Source organism: Tinamus guttatus, unplaced genomic scaffold (assembly GCF_059628265.1).
Source record: "Tinamus guttatus ecotype Peru unplaced genomic scaffold, ASM5962826v1 Tinamus_guttatus_pri_ptg000591l, whole genome shotgun sequence".
NCBI lineage: Eukaryota > Metazoa > Chordata > Aves > Tinamiformes > Tinamidae > Tinamus > Tinamus guttatus.
The window spans coordinates 1,005,117-1,019,415 of record NW_028289125.1 but is presented as its reverse complement, the minus strand read 5'-3'; positions in this window follow the sequence as shown (position 1 = coordinate 1,019,415).

Genomic DNA, 14,299 nt, shown 5'->3' with positions numbered 1-14,299 from the left:
TTAAAAAGAAAAGCTTTATGCTAGATTTCACAACAAATGCTTTTGTGATACTTTGTAAACTTACTTTGTACTCATATTTAAAAAAAAAAAGTCCCACTGTGCTACTACATGTTTATAAATCTGTAACATTATATTTTTTTTAGATTATGACTGTGTATCGTATCACTGATCCATGATCATATGCAATTGTAATAAAGTGAATGAAGGAACTGCTTGTATTTCACGGGGAAGACCCGTTCAAGCCGTTTTTCTTCAAATGGTCCATTTGCTGGCAGTGTAGTTTCTTGTTCAAACACGAGGGGGTGCATTAGACTTACAGAATCTCAATTCTGCAAATGGTTGAGGAATGTGAATTCCTGTAATGAAAAATTGGTGATCTTTCAAATTAAATTGATATTCTTTGGCTTTTCAAGTGTGTTATTAAATAAAATTAAAGTTTTAAATATTCTTTGGCTTTTCAAGTGTGTTATTTAATAAAATTAAAGTTTTAAATATTCTTGGTATTTTACGTGTTTTGTTTTTTAAACTATGTAACGTGTTTTGTTTTTTAAACTATGTATTTGTATAGCATTTTTGTTTAATACTGCAAAAAATACAAAGTTTTAGTGCTTTGGAACCATCTCATTGGTTTACTCCCAAAGTTATTTTCTTGTTTACATTTATAACCTAGTAATAAAATAATAGGAATCATGTTCCCTTGAAGTTTAAGAAGGAGCTACTCAGATGAGTAAATGTGAGGTGGGTCATTTTTCCTTCTTAAAGAAAACTATTTACAAGCATGCTGATTTAAGCTGTTTGTGCCCACCATGTCACTTAAAAGCCACTACTTACAGAATGATAAGCAAGAAATTATTTGATTCTTAAATTATTTGGTATTTTTGTTTTGCTATACAAGCATTGTCCTTAGTATTACTTATTTCTGTTTAGACGAGAAGGTATTTTTTTAGGCTAATGTTGGTAGGTTAGACTTCAATTTTGTTTTCTAACACAATGTTTGAAATGCTTCATTCCAAAATAGCCTAGAAAAAATATGTATTTGTACTAGATATATAAGATGGAAGCTTAGTATTATTCTCTCTTATATTTAATTTGGGTTAAAGTTGGCTTCTTGTTATCTTAAAGCCAGAGATGGTATTGTCACCTCAGGCTGAAGATAGTAACAATTAAGTGGAAAGATCAAATATCATTTTTATCAAGTATTAAAATACTTCCCTTATAACAAAAAGAAATGTCATTGGAAACAAACACGTGAGGTAACAAGTTTATCTTAACTTACCCAGTGTAAAACTCCTGCTGGAATTCACGTGTCTACAGTTTTCAGTCCTGATTTTATACGCATTAAAGGAAAGCGGCGGGGGAGAGTAAAACCCAAGTCCTGCTGACATCATTGCAGACATCGGCTTCGTTTTGATGCAGCCAGGTTTCATTTGGGAAGCTGATGTAATTACTTCAAGTAATTCTGCTAATATGCTTGCAGCATAAACCCACTAAATTATTGTTACACTGGCAGGGACTGGCTGATATTGCAGCGCATAATTGCCAAGAGGTTACCTAAAATTACCTAGTTAAAGGAAAAGCAGCAAATATACATGTAATCTCTCTGTATGCCTTCATATGGAGCTTTAGCTAAGATTTTGAGATCTGATGCAAGAAAATGGGCCATTTTTTCCCCTGCTAGTTACTAAAAACCTCATCAGAAAAGTTGTCCCTAAGTAAATTCATAGCTACTCAAGCATCAGACTTCACTGGGGTAGAGACAGTGGGAATCTGACACTAAATTATTTTAAAAAGAAGAAAAAAGCATTGTTTTACTTTGAAGCTGGATTATTAAAATATATAGTTACATGATTGATCTTTCCAGTATTTTTTTTCGGGGGGGTGAAGCTATAATGACTCTATCGCTGTAGTATTTTAGCTGTTACCCAACACTTTCAACGCTAATGCGCGTTCAGAAATTGCTGTTGTGGAAAAGAAGCGATGTTATGTCTGGCACGGAGCTTTCACGTTTTCAAGACGTGGCTCTCCATCACTGCAGCTTAAACGCGTCTGTCTTCTGTACTTTTAGCTAAACCTTAGCGCACAAATAAAGATGGAAGTCCTCTACCGCATCTTCTAAGGGCTTCTGAAGTATTTACAGCATTTAATACATATTTACACAGTTATTTATTTTGCTACTACCGTGCCTAAATGATCGCGACCTGTGTCAAGTCCTGGGTAGGAGGCACTAGTCCCACTCTTGCTGAAGGCAGAGCTGTAGAAGGCGGCTGTGTACTTAGATCTCATTTCATTCGTTTCTCTAGGGGGTTGTATTAGTAGTGTTTTCATTAGGAATGTTTTTACAGATGTCGGCTGTGCAGATATGAAGTCTCTGTGGTGGAAAAGCAGTCAGGAAACTGGCATTAAGAACAGAAAGAAAAAAGTCAGCTTTGAGAGACTAATTTATAGAAAAATAATTTACTGACTTTCGGATGTATAAATGTACTGTAACCCCATGGTGGCTTTAATGTAGAGTAACTGAATTCTTGCAGGGATCGAAATTATTTTCTATTCTTAACTGTAAGAAACTGTTCAGCCTGTCATTCCTGATCGCAGAAGACTAAAATAGTCCCCATTAATAATCCTCTCGAAAAAGCAGCACGCACTACTTCGCAGTCCAGTACTTTTTTTTTTTTTACTCCAAGTGAAATAGTTGTAGTAGTTTGACAGCATTTTTAAACAATTTAAGTATTACTGCAAAAAGTTCTGTCCTAACAATATACATACAGCACTGATCATGGTGGAGTTGCACTATTCCTGAATGTTTGGCCAAAGGGCTTTGGTGCAGTTACTGAGACATAATTGCACTGACAAAAAATATATAATCAAAATTCAGATCCGTTTACTGGAGCAGAGGGAATCTGGTAGAACACGGTCTGCAGTCCAAACACTGTAACAGTGTTTCAACACTTACTGCATTAGCTCATAGTTTTAAATGTACTACAAGAAAACAATGTAAAAACGTTTTTCAGAGAAGACTGATTTATTACTACTATCATCCTAAGTTTTGTTTTACAAATAGAAATCTAAATAGGGCATCAGAATTAAGGCAGTGGGGTGAGACTGAAGCCAGCAACCAAGCCAATAAGTGTTTTACATAAATTAGGATTAGGCGGTGGTCGCAAACCTTCATCATTTTGTAATGGTTTAATTGCTCAGCATGAGCGGGATATTTTTATTTTGTTCTTCAGTCCTGGAAGCAGAGGAAGGAGGCGCCTGCTCTCATGTCAAGAGATGCTGGTTGTACAGTACCCTAGACTGCTGCTGTGCTCGCCTGAGAGGCCTTTTTGGGAACAAGACCAAGGCTGTATGACACCAGGTGATCCCGGCCAGGGCTGAAGGGCAGAATAAGCTCCTGCTTGCACAACCATCACGGAGATGTGAAGGCTGAGACCCACTGCGCTGGGCATGAGGGTCACCACATCCGACAGAGCAAGACGCGCTGGGAGCCTGCGCCCCAGGCTGTGGTTCAGCCAATACTGCGGCTACATTTCCATCGATATGAACACATATTTGGTCTGAAGGGCGAGACCCAGCCTGCTTTTCTGAGGATCCTTCAGTCAGCGGAGGGGATAAGTTACAGAACCGCACACACTGTCTAACCCCTACAATGATTTGACTGCGTGTGGATGCCTGTGATGCTTAAAACATGCTAGTTTGCTGGTACTTTTCTGATCCTCACTTTTCTGATGCCAATCCAATTGTTTCGCTGATAAAATGGAGCTGAATGATAACCCCAAATAAACGAGAACAGGATGTCAAAGGCAAGAGCAGAAAACCACCACAAACAATCAGTGGGTGCATCTCCACAACCATGAGAGGGCACTGCTGTTTGTGGGATAAACACATACGTGTGTGTGTGTGTGTGTGTGTGCACATGTGCTCCCCCGTACTAGTGAGATTAACCCGGCCCACACCTCCCTGTGTGACCGGTCTCCCGCTCTCGCCAGCACTTCTGTCTCCTGGCCCATGCAGATGTCACGGCGCTGCACCGTGTTGTACGCCTCCAGCATGTGGCTGGAAGAACTGGGAAAATGTCCAGATTTGGGCGCTCCTGGAGCATCAGACCCACACACATGCTCCCTCTCCTGTCCTGCAGAACAGTTAGATGCTGGTTTTAAATATGACTTTGCCTTCCTGTGGCACAGAGGCAACAAATCATTAAAATGGGCCCAAAGATCTAACTGAGAATAAATATTTTTTATCATATTGATTCTTATTTCTTTTTCATATATTATTATCAATGCAGAGGTAGCATAGCCGTAGAGACGAGCAGAGGAACGGCAGTGGTTTATACAGTGCACTGTGAGGGAAGGGCAGTGCTATTTGTTGTGCAGGGCAGCAAAGCCTGCTGAGCTGAGTTCGTATTGCACTTGTTGAGGCAAGGTGGCAAACCCTCTCCCTGTCAGTGTAAGGGGGCAGGCTGTAAGCTGCGCAGTGGGCTGGGAACAGAGCTGTGGTGTCTCCCCCTGCCTCTGCTACAGCCACGTTGAGCGACCACGAAGAGGGCTCTGCGCCTCCGCTTCCTAGCTGCAAAATGATAATAAAAATGAAAAACCCTTTCGTATAAGTAGTTTTGCCTACCTATGTGCTGGGCACCAGCTTGTTAATGCTCGAAAAGAGATAGCTGCTGGCTTCTGCCAGGCTGCTTCTCCAGAAAGTGAGCAGAAATTATTTACATTACATAACTTTTCCCTTGTTTAGTAGAAGAATTAATGTCCTCTTTCACTATGCTAATTACAATTCACCAAAAGATTTCAGAAAAAAATTAGATGATTTTCTTCGATTCCTAGGGAGAATAAGGGAATCTAAGGCTGCAGCCTCTCAATAAAGTCTTTTTGAGAGAGGAATTAAAAAAAAATCACTTGGAGAGGGCAGATAGAGAGGAAAGAGATAAAAAAGAGAGAAAGACAGAAAGGGAGAGAAAGAGAGGGAGAAAGAGAATGAAAGAAGGAAAGGAAGGAGAAAGGAAGGGGAAGGGGAAGAGGGAAGGAAGGGAAAGGGGAAGAGGGAAGGGAAGGGAAACGCCTTTTGACCTGCTCATGACCAGTCTGTACAGGCATGGGGAAGCACTGTTTACCTCTGTCTCTCTCCCTATTGGTAAGGTTAAGATGGTTCCTCATTACAGCCATGTTTTGATGAACAGCTACTTAATGCTTCGTTGTTACAGCCCTTTTGGAGAAGAAAAGGTCAGATGTTGTTTACCATCTCCTTCCTATTGAGTGAATAAGAAATTGTGAGGGTTTTAGTGAGAACTTTTTATAGGAAAATCATTTCCTGTCTTCTCAGTATTGAAATACTAATAAAAGCAAATCCTGATTATCCTAATAAACATGACAGATACAATTGGAAACAAGTCTTAAAGCAGAGGGGGAGCCAACTCATAACGAAATAACACAGAGGCACAGGATGCCCATGCAGGACAGGGTACCCAGGAGAAGTTGAGAAACCTGGCCTGGATATCAGGGGCCTGGATATGGGGGCAAGTGGGCCACAAAGCCCAAACCTCCCTCTCAGTACTAGTTTTCTGCAGAGTGGAAACTGTCAGTTCTGCACATTTCTGTGGGTTTTCTTTCCTTCCCTTCTTTTCATGCTTGTTGAATAAGTCATTCAGAACATTTGCACCATCACTCCTGAAACTATCCTGAATATTTTTAACATTCAAGTTTCAGCTAAAAATACAAATCATGCTTTATGGAAAGCAATGCATTTCAGTGCACGAACATCATATCAACTTCAGTAACACAAAATAACCAGCTTGTATGAGCAAAGGCAGGTCTCTTGTTTATAGTGCCAGATTCAAACTTCTAGTTAGACATTTTGGCAGTGAAGACACAGACTCTGTTACTTATAAACCGGTTAATCCTCACTTACGAAAAAGAAACCAACCCCCAAAAAAGAAAACATAAGTCCATTTATGACCTTTAAAGTCTTAGATTAACTTCTACACTGGAGTAAGAGATGCTTTATGATACATCACATTAATGGCTATAATTCTTTATGTCTTTCTTTTACATCAATATTAAGCATTAAGTCTTTATACTGACACTGTGTTTTTACGCAAAAGTTTAAGAAGGAAGCCCAAATCTAACACAAGTCAACTTTTAGTAGGTTTGTCTCAAAATTTGTTCTGTTCAACCTAGCAAGAGAGGAGAAAACAGCCAGTCAGAGGTGTTTTCAACAGAGGAACAAGACCTACTCCGAAGAACAGAAGCTGGAAGTAACAGACTATCCATACAAATGAATATATGTATATATAAATATGTTGACACATGACAGAGCATAGCTAACACACTATCAAGGTTTTTCTAAGACAAAAAGACTTGCTCTAACTTACAGAATTTTTCTTGATTTTCTTCTGTTGTACACTGCAGTATTCCAATGGATGGACATCCAGATTGAGGATATAATAAGATAAAATGTAACAAGAAAAAAGAAAAAAAAGTTTGGGGAATATGGGTCAGGCTACATGTAACCTGGAACTCCTGGCTCACAACAGTTTTTATTTCTGGTTCTTCTCTCTATCATCTGGAGCAAAAAGCAATCAAACAAAATCCCAGTGTCATCTACCAGGTTCCCTGTGGAAATTTTTAAAATTCTGCACTTATTCATTTTGATTTCATGTATGTTTTAAAAATATTACAATTTCGACTCCCTTTTCTAGCTCCATTTTTGTTATCACGGTATCTATTTTAACTGCTACGAAGCTACAATGTCCGTACCTTATCTTTGTCAGTTAATGTATCTAATTCCGCCATCCCGGAGGGAATAAACCTGAAGCTAAAGCCTGCAATATATTAAAGAATCAAGAACGCTTATGCAGAACAAACAGAGGATTTAGCTTGGATAAACAGCAGAGAGCTCAGTGTCTTTTATGTCCAGGGCTCAGGACTGGAAGAAGAAAATGACTATAAATCATCCCTGTGAAACAACATAACATAAATGTTGTATGTTTATTTTAAACTTTATACAATCATTTATCTGGGCTACAGCTCAGTTTCAAAAAGTGCTCTGCTATAATGAGGTACTGCAACTAGCAGTGATCAAGAGTAAAATGATATATAGTCTTCAAGCAGAATTTGCTTATGGGAAGAATGGAAAGCACTTAAGCAGACACCAAGTATCTATAGCCAGTAGATCAAGCAGGAGGATAATGCAATAATAACAAAAACTTTGATAAATTCTTTCCTGTTTCTCCTCAAAATATCACATTTCTTGTAATGTGACATTGTTTTGAGAGCTAAGCAGCCAGCAATTTATGCCTTAATTTTCACACTTGAATAAAGGCTGATTTGTTGTCACTGCCTGAGCTATGACGTGTTGCTCCACCAGACTTAAACTAAAGAAGTAGGTTAAATCTCCACCCAGCCTTGCATTCCAGCAAGAAGCACACTTCAAAATACGCTGCCTTCTATTCTGGGTAATAACATGCACTTCTTGGAATTGTTACTTCTTTTTTCCTGCCATGGAGAATGGAAAGTATTAATTGCATTGAGAGACTGCCAAGGAAAAAAATCTTGTAGCCCAGGGCCAGGCACCCGCTGGCCCTCAGGCCACAGCTGAGCCATCGAGTGGCGGGACGGCGCTGAGCACCGGCCTGCACAAGCCGCTGTGCTCACACATGGCGCCTTCCGAGCTTGATTTTGTGTTGCTCTGTCTTTGCAGAAACACAAACTGTGGCACAGGGAACACAACAAATTATTGGGAAAAAAAAGGGAGGGGAGATCTAGGGGCCTTCCAGCTCCCCAGATGCTGCGTGCCATGATTTTCAAGCCTGCCCAACAAATTTCCCATCCCATCAACAGTACGATAAGGGCCTGAGCATTCTTAATTTTTATGACTTTCCAAGCTGATCTAGCAGTTGCTTAAAGTCTAAGTGTTGTGTATAACCAGGAACATTATTTTAGTTTGCAAGATTGCAGATTTATTAGAGGTCCAGGAACTAACTGCTAAAAAAAAAATGCAGTCAGACTGTTTGTCCTTTGATTTTATTTTTAAATTTCATTACTGGCCCATAGATAGCAGAGCCAGAAGCACTGTATCTGCTATTGAAAAGACCAGAGTTAAAACACCTTTTCTCCATCCCCCCTTTTCCTCAGCAGTTGACAGCGCCCCTTTAAAATAAGGCTATCGAGAGTGCAGAAACATAAATACTTCTGTGCCTATGCAGCTTCAGATATTTTCAAGCAAATATATTTATGATGTCAATAACGATAAAAAAAAGATGACTTATTCAATAATTCATAATGGTTTCAGAGCTGCTGGAGGCTAGTAGGGCTCACTTTACTTTAGATAACTTATAAACGTAGATTATTTCCATGACAGACTGAAATTACTTTCTGATGAATATTTATTTGAGATTTAATTTTCTTATTAACCCACAGTATTCTAGAAAAGAAAATGACAACGCTAACATCTTCTCTGCACTGGTCTCCCAGATGCACGTAGCAAAATCCTCCAGGGGCACTTTGCAGAAGCAAAGTTTTAAGCATTTGCCCAAACTGCCAAAACTAAGCATGATGAATAGCTTGGGACATTTTGGCAGCGAAGCCATTTGAGGGTCCAGCCTTTGGGTTTTGGTTTTATTTACTCCTCTGAAAAAGAGTTTGGTGCTGCCCGCAAAGGCATCCTGTGGGGATGGTATCTCAGTCTGCGTCTTGCTAGCAACACGGTGAGAGGGCCGGGAGCCGCTTCCTGCATCTCTTGTAGGCTTGTTGGGTAGGCAAGGGCCAGCTCCTTGCCTTGGCAAGCGGTATATGGAGTTAAAAGCGCTACTCATCTCCCTGAAAATAGTTCAGATGATTGACTCTTAAATTTCTCTATTGCTAAACTACTGCTGCTACACTTTCCAGAGGACAAAACCCTCAGTGCTGTGAGCTGTAACACTGATGCCTGGTGGTCAGGGATGGGACCAGCGAGAGGAGAGCACCCCATGTTCAATATCTGATGCAATGTCCTTGAGGTTTACACCTTTCTTATCTTCTCCAGATAAAACAGCAAAGTCACAATATTCTACTGGAAAAAAATAATCTATATTTAAGTAGCTATCCATCTATATATATGTATCTCCGAGCAGCCCCAGCTTCTGAAGTGAGCTCTAAAACTTGCTCCTCATGGGATCTGGACAGTGAAGGAACACTTGTTTTTTGTGTAGGAAAAGATTCAAGGAGAAAATCGAGGACAGCATCACAAGCTCTTTGCTGCTTAAAATTAATCCTTACAAACAAACAGTGTTCGAGCTACAATGTGTTTGTAGTGAATGAAAAAATAACTCTTACATGCAAAACTACCCTATTAGTTTAATTCTGCGCGCGCACACACACACACACACACACAAAGGAAAAAAAAAAAAAAAAGGCTGTGGGAATCCATAAATACAGGCCTGGTTAAAAATAACCCTTGCTCTAGCACCAATAAAAGCTAGCAACAAATGTTTAAAAACTTGAACTCCGTACAAATATGTAAGGGTAAACCACGTGGGTGCTGGCTGCAGCCAGCCCTTCTGGGGAGAGGAGGGTGCTCCGCCAGTGGCACCAACGGCAGCACAGAGCACCCAACTCACTGAGGCCGCTCACCACTAAGCTGCCTTCGGGGCCACCTTTTTTTTTGTTATTATTATTATTTTTAATTTTTTGTCCAGAGAGGCCCCAAGGCCTGCAGCACAGTGGCTGCACGAAGCCTCCGCTTTGCGGCCCCTGCTGCGGCCTGCTGAGTTGAAGGGCGCCCTGGGTGCGCGGCTGCGCCTGGGCGCGGGCGAGCGCCACCCTCGCGTCTTAATCGCTTAAGAAGTTACTTACGATATGCAACTAAATATTTAGTTATGTGGAGGACAGCTTGTCACAGACAGCTTTGTTGCTAATGTATACAAATGCTGGCATGGCTCTGGCTTCCTCCCGCCGCGCGCAGAGATACCGGCGCACCGGCCTCAGCCTAAATAAGCTGATTTATTTGTTGCAGTTGTTTGATAAGTGCATCATACCTCAAACGCTAAGAAACCACTTTAGGAGGATTATAAGTTTTATGATGTGAAAAGATTACCCTGAGTGTGCTGAGCAAAGTTTATATTCGGAGACTGTGCAGGAGCTGAGGTATTCACAGAGGCTGGGAGCAGAAGGCTGGGGAGAGAAAAAAGGGATTTGCTTTGTTTGTGGCACTTTTTGAGGGGTTTTTACACTCTTTTTTTTCCATTAAAAGAGCATCCAACACTACTAACTTTGTCACTCTCCTCTGTCTTCCCCCCCTCGCCCCCACCAATGAGAATTTGGGGATATGATTTTTTTTTTTTTAATTTAAAAATGATTAATTCAATCGCAAGTGAATGATGCTATCAAGAACTGTGCCAAGTTACCTGCGGGGGGAGGAGGGGGTGCCAGCAGGTTCTGGCAGGTTCCAGACAGTTCCAGGAGGTTCTTGAAGGTTCCAGGGTGGTGGTTGGGCCTCACTCGTCTCTCGGGCTGCTGCAGTGGCACCTTCGTGCCTGGTGTTTGCACCCTGCAATATCCCACTTTTATTGAAATGGCATTTACATCGTATTCTCTCTGCCTCCTCTTCCATGGGAGAGTTTTTTGTGTCACCAGGAAATGGTGAATATTGCTCTTTATTAGCCTCGTGGTGCTGCAGCCCGTCAATACTTGTCTCAGCCTGATGAGATCATGCTATGATTGTTAATCAGAGCAAAGAAATGAGGTGAGGGAGTGAGAAATGCTTTTTAAAAAAAATTAATTAAAAAATACTACAGGTAAAGATAAAATATCATCTTCAGCACAAAACAGTGAGCAACCAATCAGCCCGTGTTTAAAGTTTAAACTTAACTTTAACATCAGACGTCTTTTTTCAAGGAGAGAAGAAACACTACATTTGCAAAATATACTTGTGATCAGTGAGTGGTTCTTTTAACCATTATCAGCCTCCTTAAGACCTGTTATTCAGAAAAGCACTTAAGTGCAGAGCTGGCTTTAAACATATGGAGTGTTACTGGGACAGTCTCATTTATTCTTCATTAGGCTAAAAGGTTTTGGTTTTAAGAGATTGTCTGACATGGCTCAGTGTCAATTACTCATTCAGAAGGCTGCTCTCATCTTGAGTTTTTCTGCTTCAGCGAGGAACTAGTGTAAGGGGAGGTAACCAAGTAGTTTTGACCTCTTTGTATCTTCTCTTTAATAAAAATTTGGAGCAGGGGCAGCTCCTCTTGCCAAAGGGGTGATGAGCACTGTGCAAACAAAGGTGAGGGATGCACCGATGCAGGTGTCTCCATGCAGCAATAGCTGCAGTGACAGCCCTGGGAGGTCACTCCGCAGTCTGGCTCAATTGACATCCAGTTTCCACAGCTCATTACTGTTGTTTAACACTGATATTGCACAGCTCATCTTTGCAGCCCAGGGTTAGGAGAGGGTAAGCATTTCATAATGGACAAGTGGAGGTCAGCCAGTTAAATCAGTTTTTCTAAGACTATAGCAGAAGTCAGGATCCGGTCTATAGCTACAGGGCTATAGAGTAGCTTCCTCCCAGTGTCCTCTTGACTTCCTAGGAGGTGCCTTTCAGGCTGGGGGTATTAGGAAAAGCCCAATATACTTCAGCAACAAACTGGGAAAAAAACACGTCACTTACTTACAGAACCTGTTTTGCTCACCAAAATAAATGAGAAAATAATTAATTAATTAATCTCTCAGGCCAAACAGCTAATGCCAGCTTGTATATATTATCTACCAGATATGTTGTCTTAATCAATCTCAGGAAGTACAAATATCTATACTTTACACTCTCCTTGCTGGTTTTATGCCATGCAGAGGTTTTCAGGAAAGGAATGAAGGAAGGATAGCGTTGGAAATGGACGTCTTGCCCTATAAAATGGTTCTTTTGGAGCCTGGTTAAGTCATGCCAGCAGGGTGTTGCAAGACTGCTTGCAGCACCTCTCGCTGTGCTGGTCCAGGGCTACAGAGAGGACTTTGTTTTGCATGGCTGACCAGCTGCGGCCTTTCATCAGCGCAATACTCTACTTCGCATTGAGGCAAAAAAACAACCGTATTGCACTGTCACTTACAGCCATGTCCTTCCCTACTAAACCGCCTCCTGGAGACCTCATCTTTGGGAAACAAACGTGCTAACTAGGACTAGCAGAACAAAAATCAGAGGTGGGAAACACACCATATGTAATAATTCCAGTGAATTTATTTCACACATCCCTGCCCCTTGGCCATATCCCTGTAGCTCTGTGAATACTCAGGCCTGCTTGTGGAGTGGTCTTTTCCCCATTTCCCCTCCCTAAGCTTGTTCTAGTCCATCCTCTTGCCTTAGGCAAAGCATTTGGAGTGCGTCACACATGATGCAATAGGTCTCTCAGCCAAAGGGACTCAAGTGAATGATTTTGGAGAGTGCCCAAAGGTACTTAAAGGATTCTCATAGAAAATTCTCCATCTGAGCTCTGCCAGCCCTTCAGAGACTCTCCTGATCCTTTTGTCCAGAAGGCACCTCTGCCACATGTAAGGTGGTCTCTATTCAAAAGTTTTGCAACACTGTGAATGTTCTCTTATGCACGGTCAACACAGCGCTGAGTTCAGGGCTTTGCTTAGAGGGAGGAGTAGGTTTGGAAAAGCATATTTCCTCCCCTTTTCAAATGAAATGCATCAGCTGGATGACCTTAAAGAGAGATCACAAATCTGAGTAAGATGCCAAGTAGCAAAACCCAAAAGCAGTGGCTGCAAATCAGTAGATGCCATTAGGAGCCAAACATGATTAATTTCACTAAAAAGCAGTTGCCTCGATTCCCTCTGAGCAGGGCAATAGAGGGAAATCCATCTAAACGAGATGCAAATGTGTTTCCTGAAGACCTCTAGGAACTGAATATCCTGCTGAGTGTCTTCATTTCTCTTCTGCTCCAAAGTGAACATAGACTATGCATTTAACAACAGTGACCTGCTTCCTGGTTTTCCTGAAACTGAGGCCCTGTCAGAACCAGTCCTGAGCAAGTCCTGACATAAGTGATGATTGCACTGAGTATGGGGACAACAAGGCTCCTTAAAAGGACAAATTTACTGCCCATTGATTAGCGCAATTCCTGCAGGTCCCAAGAAATTCTTTCAAAGGGATATCAGATACAAGAACAAAGCTGAAAACTCAAATACAAATTTGCTCTGCTCAAGGCAAAAATATGTGTTTGTGGTTTGTTTCTATTTCACATAGAACTGTGCCAGTTGACAGCACATCTGATAATCAGAAAAGAGGTATTAAAGAATTAGTAGAGTCTGCGGTCCAGGAGGGCCCATGAGTTCCTGTTGTCCGACCCTTCGTGTATCAGAGGGCTTCACTTTTCATCCAGCAGTCCTTTGCTTGGAGTGTCTCCATAACTGTGTCAGGGTGACCAAAGGAAAGTGCCTCAGTTCCTCTGGCAGGTCCAGATCCTGAAGCTGCCAGCAAGGGGCAGAAATTTTTTCTAGCTCCATTTGCAAATGCTTTCTGCTAAACACTTCCATAAACCTTCTGGGCACTATAATTCAATGCTGGATTTGAGTTCCAAGCTTTTATTGGTGAGATATCTTGGCTAGATCTTAAACTTCCAAAACTGGAAGCAAAGCTTTGAATATTAAACTGTTGGGCTGACTATGGGTTTTATATATATATAGGTATTTACTCTTGAACTGAGTTCAGCAGTTCTTGTATTTCTACTGATTTACAAGGAAAACAGTGTTTTGCTGGTTCTGTGCAGTTTTTCCTCTTTTTGCTCCCATCAGAAAGGAAATAAAATAATTTACTTTTAAGCTATTATGCTTTCAGTCATATCTTGGAGTCCTTATGGACATATGTAATTCTGACTATTGCAAGACTGTCATTTCCAATAATCCAGAGCTTTAAGGTGATTTTTTTTTTCCCTATCAAGGAAATATATTATTTCATATGAATAAGTTAAAAAGGATGGAAAACAATCCAAGTTGCCCAAAGGCCATAAGGAAATAGAAATGCATACAACAAAAGTGATAAATACATTACTTCAAGATTCTCCTAAATCATATTATGAGAGAAAGAATAAGGAGCAAAAGTTTTCCCTCTTAATCAGGGCAGTAAAAGAGAATGACACGAGCTTGATTTAAAACTTGTAATTTACTTGTCAAGAGGCAAGAGAACTGAATTTTTTTTTTAATATGAAGTCTTCGTATAGTTTTATCTGTTCTGAACTTTGTGTGATATCTTCCTATGCTGCCTCCATGTGCTCAGTCATTACTGTAGAATGACATTAGTTTTTATTTTTGTGCTTTCTCAAGCCAGAGGA